Raw genomic sequence first — 12,207 nt, forward strand, 5'->3', positions numbered from 1 at the left:
TGGGAGTCAGGGGGCAGTGCCCCCACAGGCCTGCCCCAATGTCTCCTGGCTCCACCCCCAAAGCCCCCAGATATTTCTTGAATTGGACTTGGCAACCATAGCAACGATTAAGAAAACAATTGATGCAAAAAACCCAACAAATTGGATAGCCTTGATTCCCGTCTCCGCAGGCTGCCTGCGCGCGTGCCACCTCACTCTTTCGAGCGCGCCCACAAACTCCCTCTTGGCAGGAGCGCGAGCCAGTCGAGCGCTGCCTCTAGCGTCATGGCGACCGGGCGCGCGCATCCGGGCAAATCGAAGCGGCGGGGGAGGGGGGCGGGAACGCTAGCCAGAGGCCACGTGGCCACCGGCGCCCAATGAGGCGGCTCCGGCGAGCGAGGGCTCGTCTTCCACCTCAGCCTTCCCCCGCCTCCCCGCGCGCGGGCGGTTGTGACGGTTGGTGGCGGTCGGGCGCGCGCAGCCGTCCCCTCTCGAGGGAACCGTCGCCTCGCCCGCCTCGTCCTCCTCCTCAGGTGAGGCGAAGGCGGAGGATGGTCGCGCCGCCGCTCCGCCCGGCTTGAGAGATCCTCCGTCTTCCGGCGTCGGGTTGCCGCAGCGCGGGTGAGTACGAAAGAGCGGCGGGGGCGAGCGGCGGTGCCAACTCAGAGGCGCTGCAGCCCCTCCTCCCGGCGGGAACGTTGGCACCCTGCGAGGGAGGGGGAGGGACCAGGGCGGACGGGGAGGGAGGGGGTGGAGGCGGGTGGTCGCGAGGCAGCCGCAGTGCTCCCTCCCCCGTTGCTACGCTCCCCTCAGTCTCCTCCACCAATCGGGGCGGGAGAGCCGCTCGCTCGCCTGCCGCCACCTCCTCCTGCTCCCTGGAAGGCGGCGTGGAGCCAGCAGCAGGAGGAAGCCAAACGCCGCCGTCTTCCCGGTGCCACAAGGATCCTGCTCGTGTTTTGGAGGCAGCCGCCTGGCAGTGCGATCCCGTCCGGGGCAGCGCTCCTGCAGTCCACCCAGCCCGTTGGGCTTCAGATGGGAGGGGTTGGGTGCTCTGCGCCGGTCTCTCACCAAAGGCGCGCTTCCAGTCGTTAACACCCTGGGGTGACGTTGCTTTCATAACGTTTTCACGGCAGACTTTTTTTTACGGGGTGGTTTGCCATTGCCTTCCCCAGACTTTTACACTCCCCCCCCCCCCCCCAAGCAAGCTGGAGACTCATTTTACCGACCTTGGGAGGATAGAAGGCTGAGTCAACCTGGAGCTGGCTACCTAACCCCAGCTTCAGCCGGGATTGAACTCAGGTCATGAGCAGAGCTCAGGACTGCAGTATTGCAGCTTTTATTAGCCCTTCCTGGCAACTACCCACTCCTCACCTCTACACAACATCTGAGGAAATCTGTTTTGATGCATTTGAAGGCGTGAGCATCAATCTCTCAGTTCTTGCTTATACCCAGAATTGAATTTTGGTGGTATTAGAGGTGCCACTGGACTCAGTTCTCATGTCTGTTACTTCATTGTATGCTATTTTACTGTCATTCACAAATCGTACCAACTATTTTAATCCAATCTCATCTATAATTGCCCAGTTACTTAGGCATCTTGGCTTGCACCAGCCCTTCCTGACAATTAATCATCCCACCTATATGTAATTGCTGTATGAAGAATTGTGCATGCACATAAAAGCTTGTATCTTGAATAAAACTTTGATGGTCTTAAAAGGTGCCACAGGACTCAAACATTGTTCTGATACTTCAGACCAACATGGCTACTCACCTGAATCTAGCCTCTGGAATTAGATCAAGGTTGCAGTGTTAGTCTGTCAGTAGCAATAGAAAAGAACAAGAATCCGGTGCACCTGAAAGGCTAACAAAATTTGTGGCAGGGTATGACCTTTCAGGAGTCACTGCTGTAGCAGGAGAAAAGAGTGAGAGTCCAGTAGTTCCTTAAGGACTAACAAAATTTGTGGCAGGGGATAAGTTACATTTACACACAGTGACTCCCAAAAGCTCCTACCCTGCCACAAATTTTATTAATCTTTGAGGTGCTACTTGACTCTCACTGTTTCCCTCTGGAATTGTGTATCAGTAGTTGAGTGATGTGGCTCATGCCTAACGGAGAGTGAAAATTGGTGGAAGAAGCATTAACAGGTTGAGATATGTAGATGACACACACTGCTAACTGAGAATAGTGAAGATCTGAAACAGCTGCTGATGAAGGCTGGAGCAGAAAGTGCCAAAGCGTGATTGTAACTGAACGATCAAGATGACAAAAATCTTGGCTACTGAAGAATGACATGAGTTTAAGGAAAGGAAAGGTCTCCTGTGCAAGCACCAGTCGTTTCCGACTCTGGGGTGACGTTGCTTTCACAATGTTTTCACAGCAGACTTTTTACGGGGTGCTTTGCCATTGCCTTCCCCAGTGATTCTACACTTTCCCCCCAGCAAGCTGGGTACTCATTTTACCGGCCTCGGAAGGATGGAAGGCTGAGTAAACCTCGAGCCGGCTACCCGAAAACCCAGCTTCCGCCAAGGATCGAACTCAGGTTGTAAACAGAGCTTAGGACTGCAGTACTGCAGCTTTAACACTCTGCGCCATGGGGCTCAGTTTAAGACAGATAAATAAATCGTTTGAGATTTTTCTGTTCCTCGGCAATGTTATCAACCAAAAGGGAGACTAACTGAGAAATCTGGAGAGTGAATCCAGGAAGGGCAGCCATAAAGGAACTAGAAGGATTCTTAAGCATAGAGATCAGGATAATTCAGACCATAGTATTCCCCATTACCATGCATGGGTGTGAAAGCTGAATAATGAAGAAAGCTGATGGGAAGAAAGTTGTTTCTTTGAAACATGGTATGGGAAGAGAGTTTTATGTATTCAGTGGACTGCCAAAATCAAATGTGGGTTCTAGATCAAATTAAGGCTGATGTCTCCCTGGATGGTAAAATGACTAAACTATCATATTTTGGATTCATTGCGAGAAGACAGGAGTCACTTGAAGACAGTTATGCTTGGAAAAGTTGAAGACAGCAGGAAAAAAGGAAGACCCAACTTTTGCTTTCTTGCTTAACTCAATCCAGGAAGCCTCGATCCTCAGTTTACAAGACCTGAGCAAGGCTGTTAATAAGAGGACATTTTGGAGGTCATTAATTGATAGGGTCGCCGTAATTTAGAAGCTAGCACACTTAATACACACAAACCGTTGAGCATAGTAGCTCATAGACAGTGCTTAGCTCATGCACAGATACACCTGTAAAGTGTGCTGCTTATTACAACAGTTTAGGGTGAATGAGCAGGGGGAGGAATTCTTTCATCCTGTCTGAAAGCAGCATTTATTGAAAGTTTATGTCAGTTTTGCAGCTGCCAGTGCCAGACAGGTAATGTAGGTGATTTTACCTTCCTTGTTCCTGCTGCTGCAGTGTCAGAATCACTATTCAGAATCACTACATTGTAAGTTACAAGGTGACACAGTTGAGATAGTTGAAAATTGGTGCATACTATTTAGAGCTTCTTCTCTCTCTCCTTTATGGGATGTTAGGTATTGCAGTTTTTCAGACTTGGATGATGTGAGCTTATATTTTTGACTGTGATAGAGTCAGTTTTCCCTTTGCATTATTGTGAAATTTGATCTCAAGCTAGGTGGAATCCCTCCTCAGGCCTGCTGGGCCAGGCTACTCAGATATTGTCAAGTCTCAGAAGCTGAGTGGGTTTGACCCTGGCTAGTGCTTGGATGGGAGGTCAAGGAAGCCCAGGGTTCCTGTGTAGAGGCAATCAGTGGGAGATCATCTTTGCTCAGCTCTTGCCTTGAGAAGCCTCTGGGGTTGCCATACATTGGCTGGGACTTGATAGCACTTTCCAAACATCACAGACCAGTTACAAAAAGAAATTCCTGGATGTCTCATCTTTACCAAACCAGGACTTGGACATCCCAGTTGCCAGGTCAGCCTGATACCAAGAAATTTCATTGTGGCACTAATATTTTTGTTAGTGAATCCATTTTTTCCTAGTGAAGAAAATGAAGAAAGAGGCCTTCTTTAACCACCATGGAGGTTTGGGGTCTTGGGATTTGTATGGACAAAAGACATGTATAATGGGGGTTATAATAAGGAGGCTATTGGCTAGGATCAAGTAAAAAAGCTGACTGGATCAAACCCAGTGCTTATTATTGAGTTGCGTTACAATGTTATGTTATACAACATAAAAATCATTGCATGAAGTTTTTGTCATTGCTTGTTTATATGTAAACTTTGCACCTGTCGCTGGTGGTGGATGAATTGGTAAGTTGCTTTCTGTACTGGTTCCTGTAGTCAAACAAATTTAACTTTTTGAAGCAGTAATGGTATTAGGAGAAGTTGGGAAGAAGTTAGGCTAGGGTTAGAGGTTCGCTTTTGTTGTGATGACAGCTGGAGGCTACCTGTGGTTCAAAATGTGGATCTTGCTGACCTTGGGGTGGATCTTACCCCTGTCCTGAGCAGAGTTTGAGGCCTTGTTTAAACTGAAGTGACTCTTTTGTTGAAGGAGGGCTCCTTGGAGAATGGGTGGAGCCACCTTATTGTCTTGGGATAGAGACATTGATCATCTGAAAGGTTTGCACTGTCTGCCCATGTGTTTTTGGATTCAGTTCAGTTGTACTCATTTTTACCTTACCGAATGGTTTGAGGTTAATAAGGTTACAGCTTTAAAGTCTTGCTTCTAGCCTGCATGCTGTTCTAGGGGTGCTCTTTTAGGCTACTAAATACATTCCTAGCACGCTTTTCTGCCTGTTTTGTTGTTGGTTTTAATATTGATACATTTTATGCTTATTTTTGTTGTTGTATTGCTTATAGCTTTTGAGTCATCTTGAGCAGATTTTGGGACATACAGCATATGCTTTATTTGAATAAATGTTATACCAGTCATATCATAAGGTTAAATCTCTGGGTCTGGTTTAAAGCAGGAGCAAGTGTGTTTGTTCTCTCATTGTGCTGTTGTAGATGGCTCTGTTGCATTCCAGTGTTTAGAGTTCCTCGCACATTGTGTGTAGACAAGTCTGACTTTATCTGCAAATTTTTGAAACAAATTGTAACACATTTTTAAAAAATGATGTGTTATTTACTAACAAAGCTTTTGTTAGAAGAGTTTTGTGTATTTTTAAGGCTGGCAGGCTCTTGTTTTCATTATTGAGAGAAAAACCTTCAATTTAGGAAAGTGGCTTAATCCTCATTCTAGTTTTGTGCAAACCACAAGCCTAAATCAGAGTAAAAAGTGTGTTTTATATCTGTTACCAAACCACATAGTATCAATTATTACACTACACTAAATTTAAGTTGTAGGGCCATTGTGCAAACTTGCAGAAAACAGAATGATTTCCATTCTGTACAGTGTCGCATGACTTAGATTTGTTGGCTCTAATAATCCTTGCCTTTTCTTTGGCATGAGGTGTTATGCGACAGAGGTGGCTTACTTTGAACAGGAATTTCATTATTACTGCAGCAGAAACAATGGGTTCTTAGTCTTTAAGGTATCACAGATTTAATAATGTATCTGCTTTCATAGGTTACAGCCTATTAATTCTGTCTCTCTCTCTCTCTCTCTTGACTTTCTCTCTCTCTCTGAGTAAAAGTGGGGAGGGAGAAATTGGAAAAGTGGCTTAGAACATTTCAGTCTACAAGGACAATTTTCTGCTGGTCAGAAAGACATTACTCTTCAACAAAACAACTTGTCATGAGATATTGCTGAATTATTCGTTAAAACGTAACCTTTTTGTACACTGTACATGTGTTAAATGGTTTAACTAGGTAGACTCTGTAATCACCAATTATAGCAATCCTGACTAATTATTGTGCTTATTTATGGTTTTGAGTGTTGCATAGAAATGTCACAAATTCTTGCCATGTATGGCTTTTAAACTGTTATTGCCCCCCTTTTACATATACATACATACATATACATATATATACACACACACACACACACACTTTGTTAAAAGAGATTCTACTTTATCTGATGAATTGGGCTCTGAGTAGAGATGTGAAACACTGATCTCTTTAATAATGTAGTGTCACTGGACACATTATGGCATATTGATGCTAAAATTACTCTTAAACATGATGCATATTAATATGGCTTATGTCTACAGTATATATATAGGAACTATCATTAGCTAATGAAGAGCTCAGAGGAGGGGCTGTAGCTGGAAGAGCCTCTGCTTTGCATGGAGAAGCTTCCAAGTTCAATCCCAGCATGTGATGTGAATTGTACTAGAATTTTTCATAGTACAGAAAACCATGCCTTAAAAATATTTCAGTCATTCCAAAATGGGGGGGGGGAATCATTAGAGTCCCCCCCCCCCCCCCGTGTTGTCTGAAATTTGCTTATTTTTTTCCACTAGATGGATTTGAAAAGGTCCTCAGACCTTTTTATACTATGCATTTCTAGTGAGAAATGCTTGGTCTTAAAAGAATTGCATCCATTCCAAAAAAGGGAATTATTTCACAGGAGTTCCCTGCCCCCCATCTGTCTCAAACTTTTCAAATTTTTCTAGTGGACAAATCGAAAACATTGCCAAATTGTTTCATGCTGTATATTTTGAGTACGAAAAACATACATTTTCTTACTCAAACCTACTTCACAAACATTTCCTTCATTACATGATAGAAAAGGCGCCTCCACATTCACCAGTTTTGCTGCTGGAAACATGGGGAAGAAAATCCTGAGAAACAATCTCTAAACTTATGCTTCCACATATCTGTTAGTCTTCAAGATGCCACAAATGCTCGCTTTTGTTGCAACAGATAGCAACCCTCCTGATGTTACCACCTGCATAGTGCAGGTGACTTAGTTAAGCAGTGTTGCTAATTGTCATTTATCACAATCGTCAAGTTATCCTGAGAACTGAACTGGCAGAGGAATGAAGATAATTCTTTGTTTTCCTGACTGTGGTTCACTATAGCTATCCTCTTAGGGGGTAATTGTTGAACTTTTGAAAATGGGAATCATACTGCAGCCCTTTGTTGCATACACTGGTAGTATTGGGCTTTTGCTGTGTTCTACAGGTCCTTCTCGTGATAATTTTTTGAATTGTGATTATTGGATTCTGACAAATGAGGCTGAAATGAAGAACTATTATTATTGTGGAGGATAGCATAGGCACTTTGAAGAAGAGTAAAGCTGAATATAGGAACGCGAGCCATTCTTTAGCTTGTGATTGATGAAGTAATCCTTCTAAATCCCACAAAGTCTAATCTTCTGGCAGGGATGCATTTAGTAGCATGGTGATTAAGTACTGATTACTAAAACTGGATAAAATAGGGGAAGCACAGTCTGAAGTGGGCAAATAAAATGTAGGAGCACATTATCATAATAAAGCACATATGAGTCTATAATGTTTTTGAAATTCAGCAGAGACTAGAAGTCCTGTCTTCCTTTTTAAATATCTGATATGTTATAGTATTAACATTAAATCCAGAATATATAGTCATATAGTGTGTGTGAAATACTGGGCATGTTGTGCTTGTGATTACTGAAGGTAAATAAATGAACTATCATGTTCTTAAGCCAATGTGCAAATGATTGAAAAGAGCCTAAGGTATGCAAAGCTCCCTAATTTAAGGATTTCCTGGGTATTATTATTCCTTTGGGGGGGGGGTGATGATTGCTCACTTATCTGCCTTAAAACTTCCACTGTTGATTCAAGCAGGGTTTCATCTGTTTCTAGTAGCTGTGATAGGTAGGACTCATCTATCATTTCAACATTAACAGGAAGTCTTCTGGGAACTTTGTCACCTTGAGTTACGGTACATGATGGAAGGAAAAATAAGTGATAATTCTGTCTGTTTTCTCTGAATGGATTTTTGAATTTCACCATCTTTAAGTAAACTACTGTATCGTTGTACATTAAGGACTGTGGGATCTGATAATGTAAGTTAAAATGTTAGGATGTTGGGGTATGTGGAATGGTATGTAATCTCATCAGATCTTGGAAGCCAAGCAGAGTTGGTGGTTGGATGGGGGACCACCACGGAAAGCTCTTCCGAGGGATGCAATGGCAAGTCACCTCTTTTTCTCACTAGCCTTGAAAGCCCCTTGCTGGGGTTGTCATAAGTCAGTTGTGACTTGGTGGCATGAAGGATGTTGGACAAGTACAATAAACTTTAGTCAAAGGGTTTTCTTTAACCATATTTTGGATTTATACCTTGTTCTTCATTCAGGGTTTCAGAGCGGCTTACAATCTCCTTTCCCTTCCTCTTCCCACAATAGATACCCTGTCAGGTAGGTGGGGCTAAGAGAGCTCTCAGAGAACTGCTCTTGAGAGAACAGCTCTGCTGAAAACTTGGCTGACCCAATGTCACTCAGCAGGCGCATGTGGAGGAGTGAGGAATCAAACCCAGCTCGTCCCAATTAGAGTCTGCACACTTAACTACTCCACTAAACTAGCTGTATAGATTGTATTCTTCTATGTAAATATTTTTCTATATGTGTGTATGTGTATGCACCTGGAAGTCATGGTGATCTCTGGTGACTAACCTCAGCGTGGGGCCTGGAGGATAATCAGAGAGGTGGCTGAATAAAGCTTGCCCCCACTTCCTGACTTCTGGTATTCCAAGGCAGTTTTCCATCCAAGTACTTGCCAGAGTTGACCCTGCTTAGCTTCCAAGATCTGACAAGATAGAGCTTGCCTGGGCTATCCAGGTCTGGGCTCCTTAAACATTTTTGATGGGGAGAGGTTTGGTTTAGCAATTGGTTTAGTTTGTTTGTTTTTTTCAAGAGATAAGTTCAGGCTCTTGAGAAACAGTGCTATCCTATGGAGACTTCTTCCAGTCTGTCCATTGCTTTCAGTGGGCTTAAACTGGAATAACTCTAAATAGGATTGTATTGTAAGTCACTGTGACATTGTGTATGTGTACAGTACACATAAAAGCTCTTGCAGAAGAACAGTGTTACAGTATTAAAGACCATCTGCGTCATAGGTGAAAATAAAAATAATCTCTGTTGGGTTTTCATCTCTGAATGTTAATAGTTATTTTGCAAAGTGCTGCCTGTGCTTCTGAATGCTATTTCCTTATAGATTGAGTCAGCTTTGTATGAATCCAAGGATTTGGGGATATCACATGGCTGGATGTGCTACACAAGTGCTGCACCTGATACACAAGTGCAGTCTTGGGCAGAAAAGACTGATATTAATACTTTTTCAAAAGATGGGATGTGGCTTGGATGGCACAGTGCTTTCTTAATATTTTTAAACAAGTTAAAGGAGAAAAGAAGCACTTCTGGTTGGAGAATAATTTCAGAATTGACTAGAACAAAAGCAGAAAGTGCAAGGAGGATTTCAAAGCTGAGAAAATCTAAAGCTGGAACTAAAAAAGAAGCAATAGAAGGGAAGTGTTGTATATCAGTTTTAGGGATGCCAGCCATGAAAGCATTTGGGCTGTTTCTTTATGCCTTCTCATAATATCTTCTATATCAGTAATTATAAGGTTTTATACTATGAGCATGTCACAAAAATCTGCAAGCATTTGGGGTACCCAGCCAAAGTACAAGAGCTGTCATTTTTTCCCCCCAGCTATGCTTGGTAAACCACAATGGCTTGGAGTGAGAGGAGGAATATATTTATCTAACAATCACTACTACCTGTCTGTTCCAAACAGGATTGTTGTTAATTGATATGACTAGTCTATTTGCATGTATGTCTTCTAATCATGTTATAAGTTGTTTCATTAACCTGTTTGACCCCCTTCCCTTTCTGATGCTTACAAAATATCCTTGTTAATACATACAGCTTTCATCTCAATGCTAACATGTTCCAGGATATACTTTAATGGCGAATAATACAACAACCTTGTTCAAGATAACCTGGTCTGGTTCTGATCAGTGCATCGGTCGTGAATTGCATGGGATCCTTGTACTTGCTGCTTTGATTCCTTGGAAGAGAGCTGTGTTAGAAATGCAACAAATAATGTGAAACTTGTGTTTATTAAAAGACCCCCGTGGCACAGAGTGTTAAAGCTGCAGTACTACAATCCTAAGCTCTGCTCATGACCTGAGTTCGATCCCCGGCAGAATCTGGGTTTTCAGGTAGCCGGCTCGAGGTTGACTCAGTCTTCCATCCTTCTGAGGTCGGTAAAATGAATACCCAGCTTGCTGGGGGGAAACTAGATGACTAGGAAGGACAATGGCAAAGCACCCTATAAAAAATCTGCCATGACATTGTGAAAGCAACGTCACCCCAGAGTCGGAAACGACTGGTGCTTGCACGGGGGACCTTTCCTTTCCTTTCCCATGTTTATTAGTAGACTATTAACTACCTACCTAGTTGTATCCATATTGGAAGTACTGTTTGCAGTTGATTATTTTACAGAAAGTAGGTATCTCCGCTCCATTGACTCAAGCCAATGCAATTCAGCCACCAAATCAGGCAATGGTTCTTATACTGCAGATGTCAGACTGAAACTGCTTGGTCTGGAAGGAAGAAGAAGAATATTCAAGGAAGCTTGAGTCAGAGGATCTCTAGCTTGAGTTAGGGAATTTGACCATCTGATTGGGGGATAGATGCAGCTTTTGGAGTTAGTGTCTGAAATTACATAAACAAGTGTGGGTCAGTAGAGAAATGGAATCTGTTCCAAGATATAGTATGCTTTAGTTTTCTGTTGTGTTATATTCCTGCACCTAAAGAAGCGACAAAAGTGTGTGATCTCTCTGTTGAAAGACTATTTGATGTGCTGGCACTTCCTTAATAGTTTCTGCCAAGGTATATTTTGGGAATTTACAAATTTGCATATTTGGAGGAATGCAAAGAGGGGTAAAATGGGTGTCTTTTGAGCAGAGTGAAACAGTTTCATTTGTTTTCATTCCTGATAAAACTGCAACATATGTTTTGGCATTTACCATCCTATCTAATTGTGATTTTACACAAAATGGTATTATTTGCTGGATGCATGCAGACTGTGTCACAGCTGCCTTAAGACATATATATATTGAGAAATTCAGTGCTGTATTTTGGAGACTGAATACAGAAGAATTTCACATATAGTTTTAAGCTGTACTTCCCTTACATGTCAATGCTAGCAATTGTAGTAACTGATGCCAGCTATAACAATCAGTTTTCAAAATTTAATGTGGATTAGTTGGCCTTTATACTACTCAACCATGCTGTTGTAAATTGTGTTGGTAAACAGTATTATTCAGCATTTTTCAATGCAGATTATGAGTGTGAAGGCAATTCTAATCATCGGTAGCAGTTGTGATATAAACTTGAAACTTACTTAGAGTTCATTAACTTAGAGTACAAGTGTTTGCTCATCTATATGTTTAACTTGTCCATTGTTGGAAGCTTTTGATTCTGTCATTCTTTACTTACGGCTGTGATTTACTTATCTGTTTAATGATCTTCATGAATGCTTAGAGATGGTTTAGCCAAATTTTAAAAATACCCACAATGAGCTGAGATTTACTTGAGACAAAATGTAGGCCAACAAGCTATAAATGTAAAGCGGTTAAAATACACAAAATGTTATAAGTTGACATGAATCTGAGATGGCTTCAATATTCTCCGCTAAGTCATCAACAGTCCTTGATTATTTATAAGCCACACGTAGGTCCAAAAGATTTTTCCTTCACATGTTCTAGAGCTAGTTATAAAAGTCCTTACTCTGATGGGGATGAACACTGTTATAGGAACAGCTTTGTTGCTCGGCATTCACAAGGAAGGGAAAGTAGTCAATTACAAGAAAGGGTTTTTTTGCCAGTTAATCAAATATGTTGGATGCTCAGGCTTATTACTCTGCCCCACCTCTATCCAGAGGAATCATGGCCCACACCTGTTGGGATCCTTCTCCTTTTCCCCAAGCTCATCCTATGACAAACAGGTTGGGAGCTGCCTGAGAGCTGTCCAACAGAGCTGGCTCCTGTCCCAGCAGCTTGAGGCAGCCTAAGGGGGGGGGGGGAGCTGGCAGCACCAGTTGTATGAAGCTCAACAAAAGCTGGAGACATCAAGCTGGCTGGTTGTGGCGCTGGGAGTGGAAGGCATAACATGCCGAGAAACTCAGAGGTATAGTAGCTGAGGAGGAACTTAACTCTGAGTGATGCCAGATAACTGAGCACCTGAATAATCAAATGCAGCATAGCAAAGCTTTTACTGTTCTTGTTTCTGAATTAGAAGAAAAGTGCTGTGGATTATTGAGGGAGAAAAGACAGAGCCAGGTACATAACCAGTACTGTCAAGATGTCATTAAGAGGGTGCTAAAAAATGTGTGATG

The sequence above is a fragment of the Heteronotia binoei genome, chromosome 10 (assembly GCF_032191835.1).
Source record: "Heteronotia binoei isolate CCM8104 ecotype False Entrance Well chromosome 10, APGP_CSIRO_Hbin_v1, whole genome shotgun sequence".
In the NCBI taxonomy this organism is placed as follows: domain Eukaryota; kingdom Metazoa; phylum Chordata; class Lepidosauria; order Squamata; family Gekkonidae; genus Heteronotia; species Heteronotia binoei.